The 21,931-nt window shown below is 36.4% G+C and overlaps 1 protein-coding gene and 1 pseudogene across 2 annotated transcripts in view; one reads left to right on the forward strand and one right to left on the reverse strand.

Moving 5' to 3' along the window:
• LRP1B (LDL receptor related protein 1B) overlaps positions 1-21,931 on the reverse strand; it is a gene marked incomplete at its 3' end in the record, with an annotated part of 1,847,377 nt that overhangs the window by 1,709,193 nt on the left and 116,253 nt on the right. The window lies entirely within an intron of this gene.
• On the forward strand, positions 5,016-7,083 carry LOC308630472 (sodium-dependent phosphate transport protein 2B-like; annotated as a pseudogene). The gene has a single exon. The product of its transcript is annotated as a sodium-dependent phosphate transport protein 2B-like (transcript).

Genomic DNA, 21,931 nt, shown 5'->3' on the forward strand with positions numbered 1-21,931 from the left:
CCTATCTGATTTTACAGTATTTAACACAAGTCACTTGGAGGAAGAATTCATTACTAATTATCATATTCATGTAATAATGATTAAAAAAATTGAGTAAATACTAACTCCTGCCTTACTGATTGTAATGGGCTGTAATGTTATTTAAATTCGTTTTATAAAAATGTATTATAAATGATATAGTTAGAATAATTCATCACACTTATAAACTTATTTCAATACAAGAAGCCCAATTTTATTTCCATAGTTAGCCACATTTCTTAGCCTGGTTTTGGCACTATTTGACAAAATATATTCTAAAGGCAAACCACCTAAACAGAAAAGACAGTTTGGAATTTGGGGAAGAGCTGTCTCCTGTTATTTTTCTTTCTTTTTCCTCTCATGAAAAGAACTGCATGCTTAGAGCATTGCAACCATTAAGACTACACTCTGATAAGTGAATGGAATAAAACACAGCAGAACAAATGCCGAAAATTGGCAATGCTGATGTTACCTTTTGAAAGCTGAGGAGGAATTTTCATTATAAAAATTGTTTGAATTTTTTTTCCATTTTCCTTCCTCTCTACCATCTTTTCTAAATACTTCTATCAACTTTCATTTGAAAAAAGATGAATGAGGACATCAGTAAAGAAAAAAAAATTCTGTAGTTAGAAAAGAAATAGATTATTGCTTTTAGCCTCGTTTTTCTTGAATTCTGGTTGCAAGTAAACCAGGATTATTTACATCCTTGCTATGTCACTTTTAATTCAATAAAGTATTCCAATTAATGTTATTTTTTTACTCTAATTACAAATAAGCAATAGAAGGTTTTAACAAAATGTTCTGGAAAATAACATCCATGCATTAAATCCTTAAAGAAATCTGGAACAAGCAGTTTGTCATACTTCTGGCAAGCTTACTAATGATTGGTTTCCTGTATATTAAGCTGTTATAAAGATAATAGCAAACTAAAAATCTTCTCTTCATGTACAAATTAATTACATTCATATGCAATTCACATAATTGTGACTCACTTTGCATTTTGATGCTTTGGGAAATTTATATGGAGTTCATGGGTGTATCTTCTCCTTCTTCTTAACATTCAAGGTCTCCATTTCTCTTACATGAATGTAGTGGGAACCTGAAGTCCATAGCAGCCAGCTGCCATAAACATGCAGTGACTTGGCAGAAAGATAGAAGGTTAACTCATAGTTTTTATGATTGCCTAAAAGTTTAAGAGGTTTACTTTTTTGTGTCTTTTTTTTTTAACACAAATTTCCTGTTTAAAAACCTAGAAAGAAAGGGCCCTTTGTTGAATTCTGGTATGCTTTCCAAGAGAGATTTCTGATTTTCCCAGAGTGCTGATGTTTTTGATCGGGTTCTGAAGTTGGGAAGAAGGAACATGGGATTTGAGACACTATTTCCACTGTGTTTTCTCCTTCCAATATAAATGGTGGTAGAGAATCACTTTGCAAGGTGTTGAATTTTTTAAATATTTATACAATTTTTAGAACTGGAGGCTAAAATCCTGGATTTTCTGGATTGTTCAGGTAATTATGTCATCCTTTCAAAACAAGAGAGAAAATAAAACTGCCTGGATTATTTCTACAAAACAATACATTTGCCTTCAGATTTGACTGTTCTGTCACTAATAAAAATAGTAGCATGGAAACTCAAGAAATCAGGCTCTAAATAATTAAGATGAGGTCTTTTAAACTCACATGATTTTAGATTTAGGAGAAAGGTTATAGACTCTTCTTTCCTATGGGTTTACAAGTATCTAATTAGTTCTCTGTTCATCTTCTAATTAGAAGCAAAAGGGTACAATTCTTTTGGGCAGAGAAGTTTCTTTAGCTGGGATCAAGTCAATAATAATATAACTTTAAAGGATATTGTGCCTTTGGTCAAAATTTAGTGTAAAAGTTTGAGATATGTCCACTTGATGACAAAAACAAAAAACAAAAACAACAACAACAACAAAAAAAAAAAAAAAACAAGAATTCTATGTCACAAGCATTTATACACACACACTGACCTGGATAGAAGGCATACTTTTCTAGTCATTAGAATTTTCCAAGCAAAGGTGGAAAGAGTATGGATTCAGTGACAAAAATAAGAATTTCTTCTGGGGTTGGGGATACAGCTGAGTGGTCGAGAGCTTATGTAGCATTCACAAGGCACTCAGTTTCCAGCAGTGCAAAGGACGACAACAGAAACTGCTCCTAAGTGTACTTTGCCTGTCTACACTTGATGCGAACCAGAAGGGAAGACTCTTATTTAATTTTGTCTACCTCTGACAGCTGCCAACTTAATTTGGCGTGTTTACTTTCACAAAGGAAAGGGTTCCAGCTTAGGGACAGGTCAACATTTTCCTTAATTAACATCATTTTTTTCTTCTCAAAAATCTATCTTGAAGTTCAGTTTTGGCATCTTATTCTTCACTAAATACATGTTAAGATTCTGTGTGAGTTAAAATAATGTAATGGCTTTGCCATCCAACAGACAGAAGTGTGATTCCCACCTTTATCACTTGCTGGCCCTGCTGCTGTAATTCATTTAACCTCACTAAACCTAATTTCCACTTTGGTTCTACAAACTCTGAATAATACTTTACATGATTGGATTGTCTGGAGATCTACAAAAGTATATTTGTATAATCCCTAGTGTCACCTAAGCCCCAGTAGGGTCATCTGTACCATTTGCTGACAGTTCATTAGATCATTTTCCTATATGGTCCAGTCATCAAGACTGCGACTTTCCCACTTTATGTGTCACTATAGGAATTCTTATAGGACTACAAGCTGAGGGATTTATTCATGACTAAGCTTTAATGCAACTGGTAATGATACTTGTTAGGCTACCTAAGTATTGGTACAGACTTGGCCTTGGACTTGGTGTCCTGTCTCACTATTGTGCTAAGGTCGTCTGTGTTCTACTCTGTGGCCTCCTGTACTCCTCTACTGATACCCAGATAAATGGTATGCTCTTCCTGGATTGAGAGCTCTTAGTGGGGAACACCCAGAACCAGGAGAAGAGAGCCTGTGTCAAAGGGGGTCAGCTTTGCCTTACACCTTGGATGACTCTTTCCCAGTGGACAGGATCATCTATTAGACTCAATGTAGTCTCACATTAGATCCATTCCTGATGTCTCTAGACACATAGTTCAAGGTACAGAGTCTAGACCATTCTGACCTAGACTAAGCCATATTTAGACTTTGTGGCATGTTTTGAGCCATCTCTTAGGGACCTATTTTCTTACCCTGTTCCTGGCCTCCACTGCCCTACCACAAAGCTCCAATGATGAAAAGTTTTTAACTATTTCAATGAATTCCTGTTACACAGAGCATCAGAAATTGTAGCTGGCCATTTGCTTTTGAGCAAGGATGTGTCTTCATTAGTGTCAGAATCCTTCTTGATCCTCATAGTACTCTGAAGAGTGGTGGGGAGGGGCAGGGAATAGAGAAGGACCATATCTATCTGAATCTCTATTTTTATTCAACAGGCACTTGATCCAAATTTTATATGTAAATCTCCTGGTTACATAGGAAGTATTTGACATATTACTTAATATGGTTTTCTTTTCTTTTTTTTGCCCTGCATGCACAGTAAGTAGAACTCTACCCTCCAAATCTATAATTTCACTTAGCAACCCTCTTACCTAGAACCCTATTAAAATGCTGAAGATCAGGAAAACATTGCACTTATGAATTAAAATACATTCAGACAATGAGTATTCCCATTTTAAAGAGGATTTCTGGATACCAACATCTTTAACTCCAAAGAACACTCATTCAAAAAAAAAATTTCATGCTCAAATTTATTATATGCATTTACATTTTATATGCATCAATAAAAAATAATTCCAGAAATGATTGCAGGCTACGTGTTTTTGCTATAGTTTAATTTTTTTTTTGTTTCTTTAAAAGGAGCTTCTCCCCAGCATCTCTTATGTCACAGCACACAATAGTATCTATCTCCTCCACCTCCAAATAGTGTTGGAATAAGAAATTATATTAATAGAGGAAACATGGAAATGAGATTAACTTAGATGATAAAGTCAGATTGGATGGTAAGAGTCAGACCAAATAGTAATGTCTCTCAGTGTCTTACTTGTTGACTTTTTTTTTTTTTTCTATGAGCAACTAAGAAGACATCCCTTTTCAATCACTCTCCTCCTACTGAGGTTTACTAGATAATGACGGTTGGTTTCTGCCCATCTCTGGAATTTCATATTGCATTTGTCCTTCACATGCATACCAATCTCTGACATACTGACCTACATACAAATTTTCCATACAAGTTATCAAACTTTAAGAATTTTGCATGTGGTTGCAGGGAATCCTCTTATTCAATTCTGTTGTTCCTGCAAAATTTCGTATCTAAAAGGAGTGACCCTAATGAGATCTGGAAGCATATATAAATATTCCTAATGTTGTTAAAGCTATCGTCAATCTGGAAAAAACATTTTAAAAATCTTATCTTTATATTTAGATTTTATGGTTTTATGGCATGTATATATAGTTGACCTTTCACACTTGCAGGTTCAGAATCTACAGACTCAAGCATAAAATATGTGAAAAAAATTGCTTTTGTACTGAAACATGTACTAACTTTTCTTTCTTGTCATTATATAACACAGTATAATAATCACTTATATACTATCTATATTGTATTAGAAATTATAGTAATCTAGAGATGATTTAAAGCATATGGTAAGATGTTCATACAATATAAGAAGAGACATTTTATATAAGAGACTTGAGTCCAGAGAAGAGGGGATTAAACCAGCCCAGGAGGATCAGGGATGAGCAGGTTTAGGAGGCTTCTGGCCTGGGTAGGGCTGTTCAGGCCTAAGGTGGAAGTTAAATTGAACAGATTAGGGAGGCTGGAGACCTGGGTGGGGCTAAGTAGATCTTGGCTTCCTGTATAAAGCCTCACCTCTCCTCTCCCTCTGTCTTGCTCCCTAGACATCTTGCTCTTGAGACATCTTGTCCCTGACGACTGCGCCTTGCTCCTGACGACTACTTCCTTCCCAGACCATGGCTCCTTGGCCTGAGTTGGAAAATGCCCGGCCCAACCCCAATAAATACATCGAAGGGGCCACGAGTCATCAGTCCGCACTAGCCAAAGGCAAGGAGACTGGCAAAAATGAGAGCAGTGGTCCTGCAGCCAAAATTGAACTTCTGCCCTCGTACTCCACTGCGACTCTGATAGAGGAGCCCACTGATGTGGAAGACCCCTGGGACCTGCCCGCACTCCAGGATACTGGGATCAAGTGGTCAGAGAGAGACACCAAAGGGAAGCTCTTATGTGTCTTCCAAGGGATTGGAAAATTCATTCTGCTCCTGGGGTTCCTCTACTTGTCCGTTTGCTCCTTGGATGTCCTCAGCAGCGCTTTCCAACTGGTTGGAGGAAAAGTGGCTGGGCAGTTCTTCAGCAACAACTCCATCATGTCCAACCCCGTGGCGGGACTGGTGATCAGGGTGCTGGTGACCGTCATGGTGCAGAGCTCCAGCACCTCCTCATCCATCATCGTCAGCATGGTGGCCTCCTCATTGCTGACCGTGGGGGCAGCCATCCCCATCATCATGGGGGCCAACATCAGGACCTCCATCACCAACACCATTGTGGCGCTCATGCAGGCTGGAGACCACAGAGAGTTCAGGAGGGCTTTTGCAGGGGCCACCGTCCATGAGTTCTTCAACTGGCTGTCTGTACTGGTGCTCTTGCCCCTGGAGGCTGCCACCCACTACCTGGAGATTCTGACCAACCTGGTGGTGGACACCTTCCACTTCCAGAATGGAGAAGATGCCCCAGCACTTCTGAAAGTCATCACAGATCCCTTCCCTTCAGCTCATCATTCAGCTGGATAAAAAAGTCATCCACCAAATTGCAATGAATGACGAATCGGCCCAAAACAAGAGTCTGATCAAGATTTGGTACAAAACTTTTACAAATACGACTCAGATGAATGTCCCCTCGCCTGAGAACTGCACTTCCCCTTCCCTCTGTTGGATGGACGGCATCTACACCTGGGCCATCAAGAACGTGACCTACAAGGAGAACATTGCCAAGTGCCAGCACATCTTTGTGAATTTTAACCTCCCGGATCTGGCTGTGGGCATCATCCTGCTGATTATCTCCCTGATGGTCCTCTGTGGCTGCCTGATCATGATCGTCAAGCTCCTGGGCTCTGTGCTCAAGGGACAGGTTGCGGTTGTCATCAAGAAAACCATCAACACTGATTTCCCCTTTCCCTTTGCCTGGGTGACGGCTACCTAGCCATCCTTGTCGGAGCGGGCATGACCTTCATCGTGCAGAGCAGCTCAGTGTTCACGTCTGCCATGACCCCTCTGATTGGTATCGGTGTGATAACCATTGAGAGGGCTTATCCGCTCACTCTGGGCTCCAACATGGGCACCACCACTACCACCATCCTGGCTGCCTTAGCCAGCCCGGGCAACACTCTCAAGAGTTCTCTCCAGATCTCCCTGTGCCACTTTTTCTTCAACATCTCTGGCATTTTGCTGTGGTACCCAATCCCATTCACCCGCCTGCGGATCCGCCTGGCCAAGGGGCTGGGCAACATCTGGTTTACCGTGTTCTACCTGATCTTCTTCTTCTTCCTGACCCCGCTGACGGTGTTCGGCCTCTCGCTGGCCAGCTGGCCTGTGTTGGTGGGCGTGGGGGTGTCCATCATCCTCCTGCTGCTGCTGGTGGTCTGCCTCCGGCTTCTGCAGTCTCGCTGCCCACGCGTCCTGCCCATCAAGCTCCGCAATTGGAACTTCCTGCCCCTATGGATGCACTCCCTGAAGCACTGAGACAACCTCATCACCTTGGCCACCAGCTGCTGCCACCAGCTGCTGCCAGCAGCGCTGCTGTTGCTGCTGCCGGGTGTGCTGCCAGGTGTGCTGCCTGATGTGCGGCTGCGGCAAGTGCTGCCACTGCAGCAAGTGCTGCGAGGACCTGGAGGAGGTGCAGGGTGTCCCCATGAAGGCCCCCAAGGCCTTCGAAAATGCCGCCATGAACAGAGAAGACCAAGATGAGGTCAAGGCCCACGCTGATGTCCTGGGCACCAAGGCCATCTGCAATAGCACGGCCTTCTAGGACTACCCAGAGGTTGGGGGGGACCTCAGGTGCCGAGTGCTCCGCCCTCCCTGCCTTGGCATGCTTTCCGCTGCCTCACAGGGATTTGTCCCTAGTGGGGAGCTTGACGTCAGGCCTAGCTCTACTTCCTTTACTCAGACTGTCAGCTTCTATGCCCTAGACCCCCACTCCCAGAAGGCACCACACATCACCAAGGGAGATGAGGACAACCAAGCTGGCCAGGAGGTGGCCACAGCCACTCCTGCACACAGGTGAAATAGGATGTTCTCAGACTGAACCTGCTTTTCAGAAAGAACCGCCCCCTCCTCCAGGAGGGATTTATGGAAGGTTCTGGAAGGTACCCATGTAAGGGTGTGTATATACACATGTACAAAGCTGTTCTCCATTGTGATAAAGCATAAGGGCCTCCTTCTTAGCAAAGACTGACTTCCCCCAAGAGTTCTTGCTCACAGGCCTCCCTGCCCCAGAGCTGCCCTGTTGAGAGCAAATAGCAATTGTTTGGAGACTTGGACAAGAGAATGGGAGGTGGGCTTCCCACTTCTCAATGCTCCCCACTCTGTCAGGAGTTCCCTACCTAGGCAGGTGTGGGTGGCCCAAAGTTAACCTGCAGTGTCTTTGTCCTCAAATTTTCAGGATGGGAGCCAGGCCTGAGCTACAGAGAGGGTTAGGATACATTTGGCGCACACACAGATTGGTTGTTGATTGATTCTGATCCTGTGCTGGGCTGATGGAGGATAAGAACAGGGAATGGTTAGCATTTGGGGAGATGTTGATTGGCCAGAGGACCTCAGGCTAATTAGAAGTCAAATTGATTGACAACCATTGAGGCTACATTGATGCCACTTCTTGGCCAGATAGAAATAGTTCCGGTTGGAGCCCTTGAAACAGAATAGGCAAGTCCATTAGTCTCACTCCCTCCACTGCTGTCATCTCTAGGACCAGGAATCACCTGCTCCTGGGACAGGTCTGTTTGCCTCAAGTTCCTCTTTTGTATAAGATGACTTCTGGGCCAGAGGTCAACTTCCATCCATGTTCACACCCACACATACATGCACTGGAGTCTCTGTTCAAACATTTCCACCCTCTCCGTGCCTGTGAGTCTCCAGACTTTTCCAGGAAGATAACCAGGTGCAGCTAGATTGCCCTGGGAACCATGATTACGTGTGGCTGAGGGCTAAGGGGTGGCTCCATGTCCCAGGTGCCTCCTCTCTGCCTTCCAGAGCCCCTTTTCATTTATACCATTGCTGCTCACCTCATCTGTTGTAATTCTTCCTTGGAAGGTGAGCTTCAGGCTTATTTGAGACCAAAGTCTCAGTGTAGTTCTGCCATCCTCCCCCATCCAGGCATCTCCATCTTGTCAGGTTGGGATACCAAGCTGAGCCCTCTCTGACCTTCCCCCCTGTAGATACTAATTCCCAAGAGCCATTTATACTCTGTATTTATAGTCACGAATCTGTACAGCATTTTTCATAAGTTATATAGTAAATACTCTGTGATTTGTGTTTTATAGTGTCTCATTTGGAAATGAGACAGGGTTCTAAGATGTAAAGCACAAAAGACCACCTTTGTATATTTTGTACTACCACCTTCCAACCTGCCTCTGGCCATGCCACCCTGCACGCTGTAAATATGTAAGTTAACCTGGGCAATGGCCATGGCTATTCTTGCACTCTGATTTTTAAAAATGGAATCCTTGTACCTGAGTTCATTGTATTTTTTTAAAACTGGTTATGGGAAGGAAAAAATAAAAATGATCACCCCCCCAAAAAAAAAGAGACTTGAGCATCCCTAGCTATTGGTATCTATAAAGGGCCTGGAAACAGTCCCTTATAGATGTTTTATGTGTGAACTCTTGAGTGTAATTAGATCTATAGATAGATAGATAAAAAGATAAATATGTTTGTAAATATATAGTTTGTATATGTGCATAATACATATGCATATATTATATAAATGTATTATAAAACTATATGTATTTGGATATATGTGTATATATGTGGAGGTGTATATATGTGTATGCATTCCTATATGTGTATATGGATATGTATATATAGTATATATAAGACCAAATATAGACATATATAGATATATACAAAATGTCTATAACAGTTTATAAAGAGAAGAGTGAGTACATATGTGTCTGTATACGCGTATATCTGTATACATAGATATAGCTATGCATATGAATGCATATGTAGTCATGTAATCTGAATAGTATTTCCAAGGCTCTTTTACCAGTAGTTCTCCAGTGAGAGAAATTTTGTCTCCTCGCAGGTATTTTTGTAAGATCTGAAAGTATGGATTTGTCACCACAAGGTGGATGAGTTGTGTGGGAAATGCCAGGGATGCATCTAAACATTATACAATGCACAAGGCAGCCCTCAAAACAAAAATTTTCTAATTCCAAATGTCAATCAGGATGAGATTAAGAAACCCTGATTTACGTGGTTCTTTACAAATACTAGCAACAATAGAATACCCTCTTCTGTACCCTGATTAGCCACAGATAGACTAGTATCCCAGTACATATATGGTTTTAAACTAATTCCCCTGCAGGTGAAAATTGCTCACATCAACTAAGGCTATTAGTCAGTTCAACGTCACCTGGGAAGGATAGTTGCTGATTATCTGGTGTTTGGAACTCACTTCATATACATGGAAAGAAGGCCGAAATGGTTTCTGTTGCTCTACAATTGAAAAGACCACCTCAGGGATAGGAATTAATCATCAAGAAGGTGCAATTGTGCTGTTCACTGCCTTATGCATTGTACTATCTTAATTATTACTTCTTTCTTTTGACAATAAGGTTAAAATTATTATGCAAGTTCAGCTGAGAACATATTTGTTCCTCGTTCTAGAGAGCCTTTAACAATTACTTGATTGAAGATCTGAGCTGTAGGTAGCTGTAATTTTGCAGACTCGTTATATTATTTCTGGCTTTCTTAAGTGTTGACTCATTTTGTACTGTCTGAGAGCTGAAAAGAAATCTTTGGGGAAAGTCTAAAAATATCTTTGAGTTTTCCTTCTATTGCTTCAGTTTTATGTCTCTGATATATGCTTAAAATCGTATTCTATGCACATAAGGAATCCCAAATCTTTGAAAAAGAGGAAACCTTTCTCTTCTCCCATTTAGCCCTCATAGTTTGTGTCATTTCATAATATACATGAGTAGGTTTAATACTCAATCATTTCCCAAATCTAATTTGACTGTCGAATGGGGTTTAATCTACATGATGATACAATTTCTCACACCAGAAAGCATAGTAACCCTTTTTCTTCTGAGGTTAATGGTAATCTCCTTTAAAGTCTTAAGATAATTATAAGGAATGTGCTTAAGGTGACAAAGTAGTTTTGACAATACCAGCCTATTGATAGCTTTTTAATTATATCTCTCTCCACCATAGGAAACTGTATGCTTTCTGCTAAATAGTTTAAAGGTCTGCTGTTGTGTCTTTAAAATTAATTTCCACTGTAATCAATACTTTTAACCTACTGATACACCAGATACCTGAAACTTCACCCACCATTCTTTAACCTCTGAAATGAAATTACACTCTGGGTTACTTTTACTGGAACAGAGGAATGCATGAGATATAAGTATCAGCTAAGAAATTCATACATATTTATGGGCTCATTTGTCTTCTTTATGCATTTAATATTTTATGACATTTATTTTCCTTAATTTTATGTATATTTTGTTTTGATGTGTTTTTGGTGAGAGTTTTACAGGAGAGAATGTCATAATATAAAAAAAGGTGTATGGTCTGAGACATAGCAAATAGGAAGCACTAATGTAAACTTTTGAAATAAGAGGGAAATAGATTTTATGTAAAAATCACTTTTTATGATGATTTCCTATGTATTTGTTCTAAAGGTAACTGCATATTTTACTAAATTGTATATATATGTATATACAACATATATAATTATATATATTTATATAAAATAAATTTACATAAAATGTATTTATATATAATATATAACTATAAAATAATTTAAAATGCCCAAAATAGTTCATTATCACTTATCTGTAAGGCTAAAATAATCAAATTTCTAAATCATTTTTTTTCAAATTAGGTAAACCTGATTATTTATTTTGACATGGATTTAGTTTCAAGTCTTATAAATTTGATTTTAGTCATACAGTGTTAAACATCCATATGGAAACTGAAAATTTTAGTCACATATCCAGATGTTTGACTATATTAAATCAAACTACTTTTTACTTTGGATTCTCATTTTGTTAAGAAGATCACATTCTTCGTCTCATAAAATCTATTCTTAGCACCCAATTCTTCATTTGGAGCCAAATTATGATCTAATAGGTCAGATACGTATTCCTCTGGTTTTAACAGACAAATGGAATTGCAATATATTCCACATAGACTATTATGACAATCGCAATACTTAATGCTTAAGAGAACAGATGAACTCTACCTGTTTCATCACCATCATTTTACAGAAAAGAGAACTGACGTCCAAGACGTGATGTGGTCATGTTCAAGGTCACATAGTTAGGGATGAAGCTTACTTAGTAATGTCTTGTTACCTGGTAGTTTTAGTATTTTACCACACCTACCATATTAAATTTATGGTGTGATTAATGTATTTTACAAATAACTTTAGAAATAAAAGGGCCACAGTAGAATTTTCAGGTTTTTGAAAGACTAGAAAAACCAGTAGAATTTCTATAATACTGGCTCCAACAGTTTCTACAAAAGAATCAGAACTGTCCTTAATCTGTCAAGTCTTTAAATTCTTGAGCCTTTAACCCTTCGTCTATAAAGCTAAACTAAGTTTTAGCAGAATTATATGATATAGTGTCCTCATGTCATGGGAATAGTGCATTTGTGGAGTGGAAAGGGGTTAGTAAAGGCACAGAAATCAGAAAACACTAAGTAGATTTAAATGAAAAGAACCCAAGCGAATGTGTGGCATGTCTATTTTTATTTGGCACATATTATATGCCACCACTCTGATTGTGCTGAGGATAAGGCTTTGGGTACTAAAATAATTTGCTCCATTCACTTTACTTTTGTGAGGAAATTACAATTTATAATCATTATGATATTTTCAAATAAGCCAAGACTGGAAAGGTGGAAAGGGGCATAGAAAGTATATCGGACAGAGGCCATTAACACTAGCAAGGTGAAATGAAATTAAATTAAAAAGTAACAAGGCTAATCCATAAACAAAAGAGTTATGAGAAGCAGATTAGTAGAGGAAGAGAATTATCAAGGATGATATTTAGTGTAGAAAAAGATATTTCATAACAGATGAAAAGTAACTGCTTTTGCAAAAAAGGATAGTATCAGAACTAAACTCTATCAATCAAAAAGGCATTCAGCATATCCAGACAAATAAAATATTTACAGAATCATATATGTGCACTTATTACATCAATTGGGTGGTAAAACAACTCACTTCCTCATTATTACAACATATAGCTAGAAAGTAGAGAAGAGAAATTATGAGAATTGAAGAGGGATAATCAATAAGAATGACTGACTGGCTGGCTAATAAGAAGGAACCATCTCAAAAATTATTATTTACATAATTTGAATATTTATTGTAGTAGTAGCCTTGAAGTTTCTTAAATACATGAGTAGCAGAATCTGTATTGTATAGTGGGAAAGGCAGGGAGTTAAAAGAATATAATGAAATATGTTTGCATTTTAATGGCTTGAATCTGAAATGATAATGAATATCCATGTAGTAGCACATTTTTAGAAATAAACTACTAAATCATGAGTCACCATAAAAAGGATTATGATTAGATATGGTTGAAAATATTTATTTTAGAGTCAATTTCATCAAAGTAGTACTTCAAACTCTAAGAATTATTACTACACAGAGGGAAGAGGTATGTCAAGTTAGGACCTGTTGTCAGAAACTGTAAATGCCCAATTTTATGTGAAAAGAAAGAAGGACAAACAAAAAAAAAGGAGCTGTCACAAAGCAGTAAAACCAGGTTACAGCAGTGTCACAAAAGCCTTTTAAAGAAGTGGACAGTTGACTGTCAAATATTGGGAACACCACAGTACAATGAAAAGTGACAGTTCTTGGACTTGGCTACTGTGTGACCATGGTTACTATTGTAAGAGCAGCCGAGGGGGAGGGCAAGAAGGTCAGGATTGTGGAGAAGACAGGTAGGAAGAAAGTAGCCGGGGGCAGATCAGCAGCCCCCAAAACTATCTCAGATCCTTAATTAGAGGAAAAGATTTCTATTAACCCATGATAAAATCTAGAAACACAAAGCTACAGTTTGACAAAAGGAAATTAAAAGAGACTATAAATATCTGTGTCCTACTGTGTGGGTGGGTAGTTTTAAATTCCTTTCTCAAGAAAATGATAATAGTGGAAATGAAATTACATTTAACTGTTTTCTTTTGGCAAAACCAAAACCAGGCAGCAACCATAAGTTGATCCTCAATTTTCTTTTATAAACATTACTGGTCAACAGTATTCCAAGGTTACATGAAATCAAAAAGTCAAGGAGCGTATTACCCTGAAAATGGAAATAGTCATGGATGTGAATGGAAAGCAATGAGACAGTATCTAGATGGGATGGATTCATTACTTTAAATGTTGCAAAGTGGGGCAAAAAGCAGAGGACAATACTGAATATTTAGAACTCGAGAATGATTTAATATATTTTAAAGACAGAAGGAGTGATGTAAAGACAAAATATAAAAATATCATCTTTAGAAAAATTGGCTTGTAATCCTCTGAGGCAGGAAACTGATGAAATTGAAGTCACAGTTTCATATTTGTCCTTGTCCTTCCAAAAGGTATTTTCCCTAAACTTAATAGTCAAGCAGAAATATTAGAACAGGAACTCTGCATGAATTAAAATGATGAAAAAAATCTTTAGTTATAAATACATATATGTTAATAGTAGACTTGTGATTATAATTAAAGATGCATTCAGTGATAAACCATTCTCTTCCAGTCATTAATGTTGCTTTCCAGATTTAACTAATTTCAAGTGTGATAACTAGCTACGTTTGCATCATTTGATCTTTCGTGTCCCCAGTTCTTGTACACAGCCTGGCACATGGTAGGTGCTCAGTAAACACTGTGTTGAATTATAGAAAAAAAATGTAATTTGTTTAGCATGAAGTAATAATTTTTTAAATTTTTGCTCCTATATTTACTTACATGCTCGTTCCATTTTCTTAGTGTTTTACCTTCAAAGCATGAACGTGGGATAACAAAGTCTTGCATGTTAATAGACTACCATTTGGAGTGTAAATAATTATGTGCTATCCATGAGATTTTCTCTGCCTCGGTGGGAAAAAGTTAATGCCTTTTATGTGGCTAGAATTAGTTATCAACTAGTATTTATGTGTTTTACAACAAAGTGTTTGTCACTTTCTTTGATTAAATGTGCCTATAATAACATTGTTGTCATCATTCTTCTTAAGTTCCCGTTGATATCTAAATCATGCTGTCTCTTATTCCTGGAATGGTCCTGCCATTTACTAAATAAATATCTCCCTTCAGGTGAAAATGAATAACCAAAACTCAAGACATTTTGGGATAGAGACACTCTGAGTAAACTTTATAACATACACTGAAATTTCAATTGAACTCAATCTCCTTGTAAGAACTCCCTTTACAAAATACAAAGCCATTCAAAATCATAAAAAATAATTTATTATTGTAAAATAAAAAAGACTATAGAAAACCCTACAAGTTTTACTTTTCTTATATTGCATAATTTATCCTTAGATTACTTCTGTAAGAATAAAATATATCCCACATTTAAAGGAGCTTCATGGTTTTGCCTAATTTTATCTAATTTTGGTTTTAAAAAATGCACAATCCTGAAATAAATGCTTGTCTATTTTTTTAGATACAAAGTCTGCATGAATTAGATTTCTATCCATCTAAAAAATGTGCCTGTGTCCATACAGATTACGATAAATATAGAATTGAATAAGTGCTGAATTAGTATTTATATCTAATGAAATTCTAAGCCTGACTCACACTTTTTCCTCAGAAGCCAGATTTGGAACTTTCACTATCAAGATAAATGCCTAAATTCTCCACTTCACATCAGTTTCTGGTTAGATGTGTCTTATATATGTATACTGATTGTCTGTGAAGATCTAGAATTTAATTAAAAGGCACAGTAAAATTCAAATTAAGTTATAGTTTTAGATTACATATTCCTGGGAATGTTACAGCCCTCATATCACTAGCTTTTCACTGTTTCATAGAAACGTTTTATTAAAAAGGCTTTAAAGTGAGATTAATTTAAGCTTAAATTGTCACAAAACTCTTCCAGCTAGCCTGAAGCAAAATTACATCTAATTCAAAATTAGAATAAAAGATTTTAGCCCTTTCAAATCTTTTAACTAGCACTAACACTCATTTCATTTTTAATTTCTACAATCCACAGAGAAATTAACCATATTGTGTAGACTTATCAGTTGATCTAAATTATTGAAGAGGAATCCACACACATGGCTGTATGTGAGGATATGTGTTAGCTCAATAGCTTGGGAGTAGAAGGGAAAATAAGGTAAGTTTTCTAAGTATATGAGATGACCTTGGGGTGTTCTTGGACTCTTTCCTTTCTTTCATGCCACACATCCAGTCTCAGAAAATTGTATTGGCCCTATATTTAATTTTAATATCCTGAAGCTAACTGACACTTCTCACCCCCAGTTGCTTAGGACTCTCATTCCTTTTTTTTTTTTTTTTAAATATTTATTTATTTATTTATTTTTAATCAAACATGACAGCAGAATGAATTTTGACATATAATACATACATGGAATGTACATACATCAATCATATTGTCAATTCTATCCTTTTTATTATAGAAGACTCCAGTTGGATTGCCACTTCCTTCTTTCCAACTAATGTTTATTCTCAATACAACATTCAAAAGGATGCTGTGTTCTCTACTCAAAACTTCCCAATGGCTTTCAGCTTACTAAAGTAAAGGTTGCCATCAAGCTTAATATCGGACCCAAGGTGACTCCTTAACTTCAGCCTATTCCTAGTGTGTGTCATTCTTCCCAACCAAACTTCCATCCTAGAAACTTATCCCCCCCGACACACTCTATCTAGACTGTACCTCCCCAAAAATGTATTGCTCTTCGAATGCTTGCTTAAAAACTATTTCAGTGAGTTTTTCCTGGATCACTGAGAACATTCATTAAGGAACTCAGCTAATTAGAGTTTATTTTCAGAATGTATATGAAATAGAGTAATAAATAAATAAATACACAAATAAATAAATAAATAAGCAAGTCTTCCAGTGTGTGAATTCTTAGTTTATGGTGTAAGTTTAATTAGAATTGGATTAGAATCAAGATCAAGGGTGGTCATGCATCTTGTAATTAATTTCAGGATTTAGCATTTGAACTCTTCTACAAATTCAGGTCAATTTTACTTTCTTGGTTTCTTGATTCTTGCTAGAAAAACAATGCAGCTAGTAAATGTTCATTCTAGATGGTAATTTCAAGGTTGCAAAACCTACTTCCATGAGTGACAATAAGTACATATGGCCTCACAAAATAGAATTTTCTTATTTAATTACTACTAAAATAATTGAATACTAACATTGCAATAAATGCTCACATTTTAACTAAATAAAACAAATGCACTTTTGACAATGCAGAAAAACATACGTTCTCCTTTCCAAGTCTCTAATACTTGGCATTTCCATATGCACTTTTCATTTCAGAGATATAATGCATCATAACCAATGGTCATAATAAATGAAGCCGTACTACTAGTGTCATTAACAAATATTGAGAACATTATTTACTTTATATATAAATTAAAACTTCAATACCTTTTTGAGATTATTTTTGGTCATTTTTTTAGTTACATTAACAAAAGAAAATGTCCTGTAGCAGTATTGCCTTTATCAGACCATTTTGTTTTTAACATAATTTCTTAAAGCAAATGAGGGCTTCTTACATGAATGTAAAAAAACTAAGACACTTATGTTTCTTTCATGTTTTAGCATTTTAAATAATGATGTCAATAAACTACATATTAGTTGTAAATATCACAGTACAAAAATGATCTCCATAGGGAAAACACATACAAGTTTAACCTTTTGTTCCAAGGAGAGCTTTTATGTATTTTAATTAGATACTTATGGTTTGGTACTAGCCTTAATTGGAGTATAACTTTCTATAAAGTACCTCTGCAAATATAATTTACTCAGAAAAAAAATAAGTAGCCCTAAATAATGTTGCAATGATATTTACAGAAAGAGTAGAATCAATAAAAATTATCAAAGTTTTATGTTTCACTTTGTAGAATATAGCACAAAAATGAACCATTTCTATTTGCATAAGGATGAAGAACATACTTAAATATCCTCAATCAGTTGACCTTTTGTTTCACTGTACAATATTTGTCCTTGTTAAGCTTTGTGCCAAAAGATTATTGCATTTTAAAGCCATCTCAAGTCTAAAACTATTCAGAATTTCTCCTTCATAAAAGTGTAAATTTGCATAAAGTGATATACACTCCTAGAGCACAATGAGCATGAAACTAGGTTCTTCTTATTATATTATGACTTCTGAATGTCAGTTCAAAAGTATACATTTTGATGATTATTTTTATAGGAATATAATAAAAGCTCATCTAGTTCACACTTTTAGGAAGATTAAGCCAATTCTAGACCAATTAAATCATCTTGATTTGTTTTCTCAACAAAAGCAGAAAAAAAGTATGGATAAACTATCTCTAAAATGAGTTCTCTATAACAGAATGTAACAAAATCAACAATGAAACACTTTAAGAATTGTTAGCATAATGTATGATGTATTTACCCTTTTTTTAATAAAAAGTTAATTATATAAATTTGAAACACTTTATAATTATGATCTTTTTAAAAAAATTATTTGTTCTTTTTAGTTGTACATGACAGTAGAATCTACATTGACATATTTATACAAACGTGAAGTATATCTTATTCTAATTAGGATCCCAGTCTTGTGGATATACACAATGTTGTGATTCACTGTGGTGTATTCATATATGAACATAGGAAAGTTATGTCAGATTCATTCCACTGTCTTTCTTATGATTTTATTTTTGTTTTGTTTTAAAGACGAGTAGTTTGTATAAGAGGGGGTTATTGTCCATAACACATACTACACAGAATTTTAACTATAGGCCCAAACTATTTAAGGTCATGATATTCTAGGTACACTCCTCACTTGAATATTTTATTTTTGTTGACAATAGCAAAGAATAAATCACCTTTCATTAAATCCCCTGAAACATACATAATAATCAAATTCACTAATTTTATGATGTTATGTCTAATAGTCCACAGCTAAAGTTCTGTGGAGACCAGGCACTGCCAAGTTTTAAAAAGTCAGCAGGTCTTATCTGAAGGATTGTAGTTAACTGAGCTCACTCTTAACCTCTGCCTTTGTGTCAGCATCCTCACCCTTATCTCCAATGCCAGAATTTTTCATAGCTTCTCATTTGTGATTACTCTCTCACACATTTATACCTAAGAAATTGGTACTATATACATAAATAGATAGTAGAAAATCTGTAGAGATTTTATCTAACTCTGTGTCCTAAGTCTTCCTATGACTAACTTTCATCATAATTTCTCATTTCTTGGTATTCAGGTTAATTTGTCATCTCTATGCCTTGTATTGATTTTGTAACAGCTCTCTGGTATGAATTTGGATATCTCAAGTTTCACATAATCTTTCATAAGGTGATTTCTATTTTACATCTGGGATAAAGACTCAAAAAATATCTTCAGCTCAGACATAAAGCAGTTGAGATTATATTTGGTAGAAATTGGGGAGTGCTATTTATGAAGGTATAGACCAATCATGGGATTTAAGATCCCCCACACTGTAAAACATAGCATAACTTATCTTTATCTAATATTCATGGTCAATAGTCACCTCTTTCATTTGTTTAAACAAATGAACTCATGCTGGGGGGGCAATGACTAGAATAAAGAAAAGGTATATGACTTCTTCCAGAATCCTTCACATAGTAACAGAACACTCCTACATACAAATATTTTGATCCAATTCTTACTCCAGATAAAAGTGGAGGAAAAGATATTTTGAGGCTGGGATGGAGAGCCACCATATCATTATCACATCTGCTGTAAACATCTGCCACCTCCTGCTCTATGCCAGTCCAACCCTATACTCTGAAGCATTTCATATTGCTATCAAGTGAGATCTTAATCCTGTTTCCCTCTGGTTCTTTCTCAGTTTTATAATACCACTCCCTTTCACTAACTTGACTTTCAATGGTCACACACAATTAGTTGAATATTAATTTCATTTTGCTCCTTGTGGTCAGGCAGCTGTGCAATAAAAAGGGAAAAATATGTATGAATGTTTTTAGCCTCATATTGCAGCTGAGAATGGAAAGAGTTTATCTACTAGGCGAGGCAGCTGTATGAAGAGCTTGGGTTATAGCAGTGTTCCAGGAAGTAATTAATTATAAGAACCAGATTATTGTTTGGTGCAACCACTGAAATGTCTTCACATCTGGTCCAATAACACCCTCTATTCTCGTAGTAATCACTACTCATTCTGTCAAGCTTCACATTTCAGCTTTTGCAACTGAGGCATTGGTTCCTAACTTTGGCCTATATCAGAATCAAAGAAGGACTTTCTAAAACAGATTGCTGGGCCCTGCCTCAGAGTATCTGGCTCAGTAGGTCTAGGGTGAGTTCCCTCAAAAATGTTTGAGCCCCTCTCTTCCCAAAACAGACTGATGCAGCTTGTTCAGAGATCACACCTGAAAAATTACTGACTTAAGACCTGCTTTCTCTAACCTCTTCCCTGGTGTGTTTTTCATGTCAATAATGGGGTGAATTTTTATTTTTGTGTTTTTCTTTGGCTCTTGTGCTACAGACCTTTACAGGAAAAAAAAATACTATATATGCCCTGTTAAATTTGGCCCTCTACAAACTCATGTTAATCAAGTTTCCCTGGTTTACATTGCTACTCTGTAATCTGATTTTCTATTTGATTATCTATATTTCTTTTTCTGAGATTCCTTTATAAAATCTATACCTGCACTTTGAATACATATTTGGATTTTTCAGTCTTCCATTTGGTTATTCAAAAATTATTTATTAAGCACTCATTAAATGGAGATAAAGAGAATGCAAACAGTGGTGCTATCAGAATGGGATCTACATTCTAGTTGTAGAAACAGACAATTGAATAAACAAACATTAAATAGTTTGGTAGAGATGTATATGGGAAAGGAAAATAGGGGAAACTGATGTTTCTTGATATGCTTATAATTAGATATAATTATATCTAATATGTTTATGATTAGATATAAGCATATCCTACTTGCATCATCTGGTACCATAACTGTCTGGTTGACCATAAAAGACTATCCTTTTTCCTTACCAACTTGCCTACCCCCATCCAAAGCACCTGCTCCACTCAATGGGTCAGCATATAATTTCTATTTTCACAGAATATTTTTTCTACCTATAACTTTACCACAACCATTTTATGTCAGACTTTTGTTTTTAATCCTTTACTCAGAGGAGTTTAATAAATAACCACAAATTCCTGCAATGTATACTTAACTAAATTAACACTTTAGGATCATGGTAATACTCCATTCAGCACAACAATCCAAAGAGGAAGAACTTTTATTAATCCTATTTAGAAGGGAGGAGACTGAAATATTTTGTTAATAGCTATTTAATCTAGGCAGCTGAGTATAGAAGGTGGGCTCTTAGTGATAATATGACAGTGGGGTAATAACTAAAATAGGACAATAAAAAGTACAGGGATAGTAAATAGAGCAGGATATCAAGTCTTCCTGGAGGACTTGGGTTTGGTTTACAAAGATGGGTCACCTGGGGCAGATCTTGTGTCACCTAGTAGTTTGAGTAAGTGTGCTTTAGGTTAAAAATTCCTTAAGGAAGAAAAACCTTCCTGTGGGTATTTTCTAAATCCTCCCAAAATATGACTTTCAGACATAGTGTGTGATAATTTACTGATCAGTTGATCAGGTAAGTGATTTTTAATAATATCTAAATAGGAAAAACCTTCAGGTACTGTGATGAGCAATATGTCTGTGAGTTTTAATGGAAGCAGGTGTAACACTCCAATGATAAAAAAGGATGAATAGATTCGAGCTACTATCCAAGATCTTCTGTAAATTTCTGCTCCACTGCCCACATGCCCGCAGAGAATGAGCAAGGTAAGCCGAGCTCTTAAAGTATAAGAGGAAACAGACAAAGGAGACATGGACTAGATCTGATGGGTTTTTTTGACCCATCAAACACATGAAAGAATAAAGATCAGCATTTCAAAACCCTATCTCAAAAAGTTCTTATACGTTATTTTGCCTGTTTTTGGAAATTGTCAAAACTCTGTCACCTTTAAAGCATGGTGACAGCTGTGCAAACTTTGATAGTTTGATTCACATTTTTATTCCCATTTTAATCTTAAAGAACACATCCATTAAGATATGAATTTTATGTCTGTGCTTCAATCAAGTTTCGTCACTTTTCTTTCTCAGTTTATATACATAACTATATTGAGAGAGTCAAAAGGAAAGCCAGATAACACCTTCATTATTTTGAAGAATAGTTCCTGAGACTTGGCCTACATGTCATAAATGGTCATACTCCAGATTGAATGAATTTATGTGATAAATAGAATCCTGGGAATTTTCCAAACCATCATTTAAAAAATATTTTATATTCATACATATATATGTATATATAAATACACAATATTTGCTTGCTATCTCAACAAATCTCCAATGATTCAGTTTAATAAATCTACTATATTCAATTAGGCAAATTTACTTGGATGCTAACTTAAATTCTATTTCCCAGGCT

The sequence above is a fragment of the Spermophilus citellus genome, assembly GCF_964194105.1.
Source record: "Spermophilus citellus genome assembly, chromosome: 11".
In the NCBI taxonomy this organism is placed as follows: domain Eukaryota; kingdom Metazoa; phylum Chordata; class Mammalia; order Rodentia; family Sciuridae; genus Spermophilus; species Spermophilus citellus.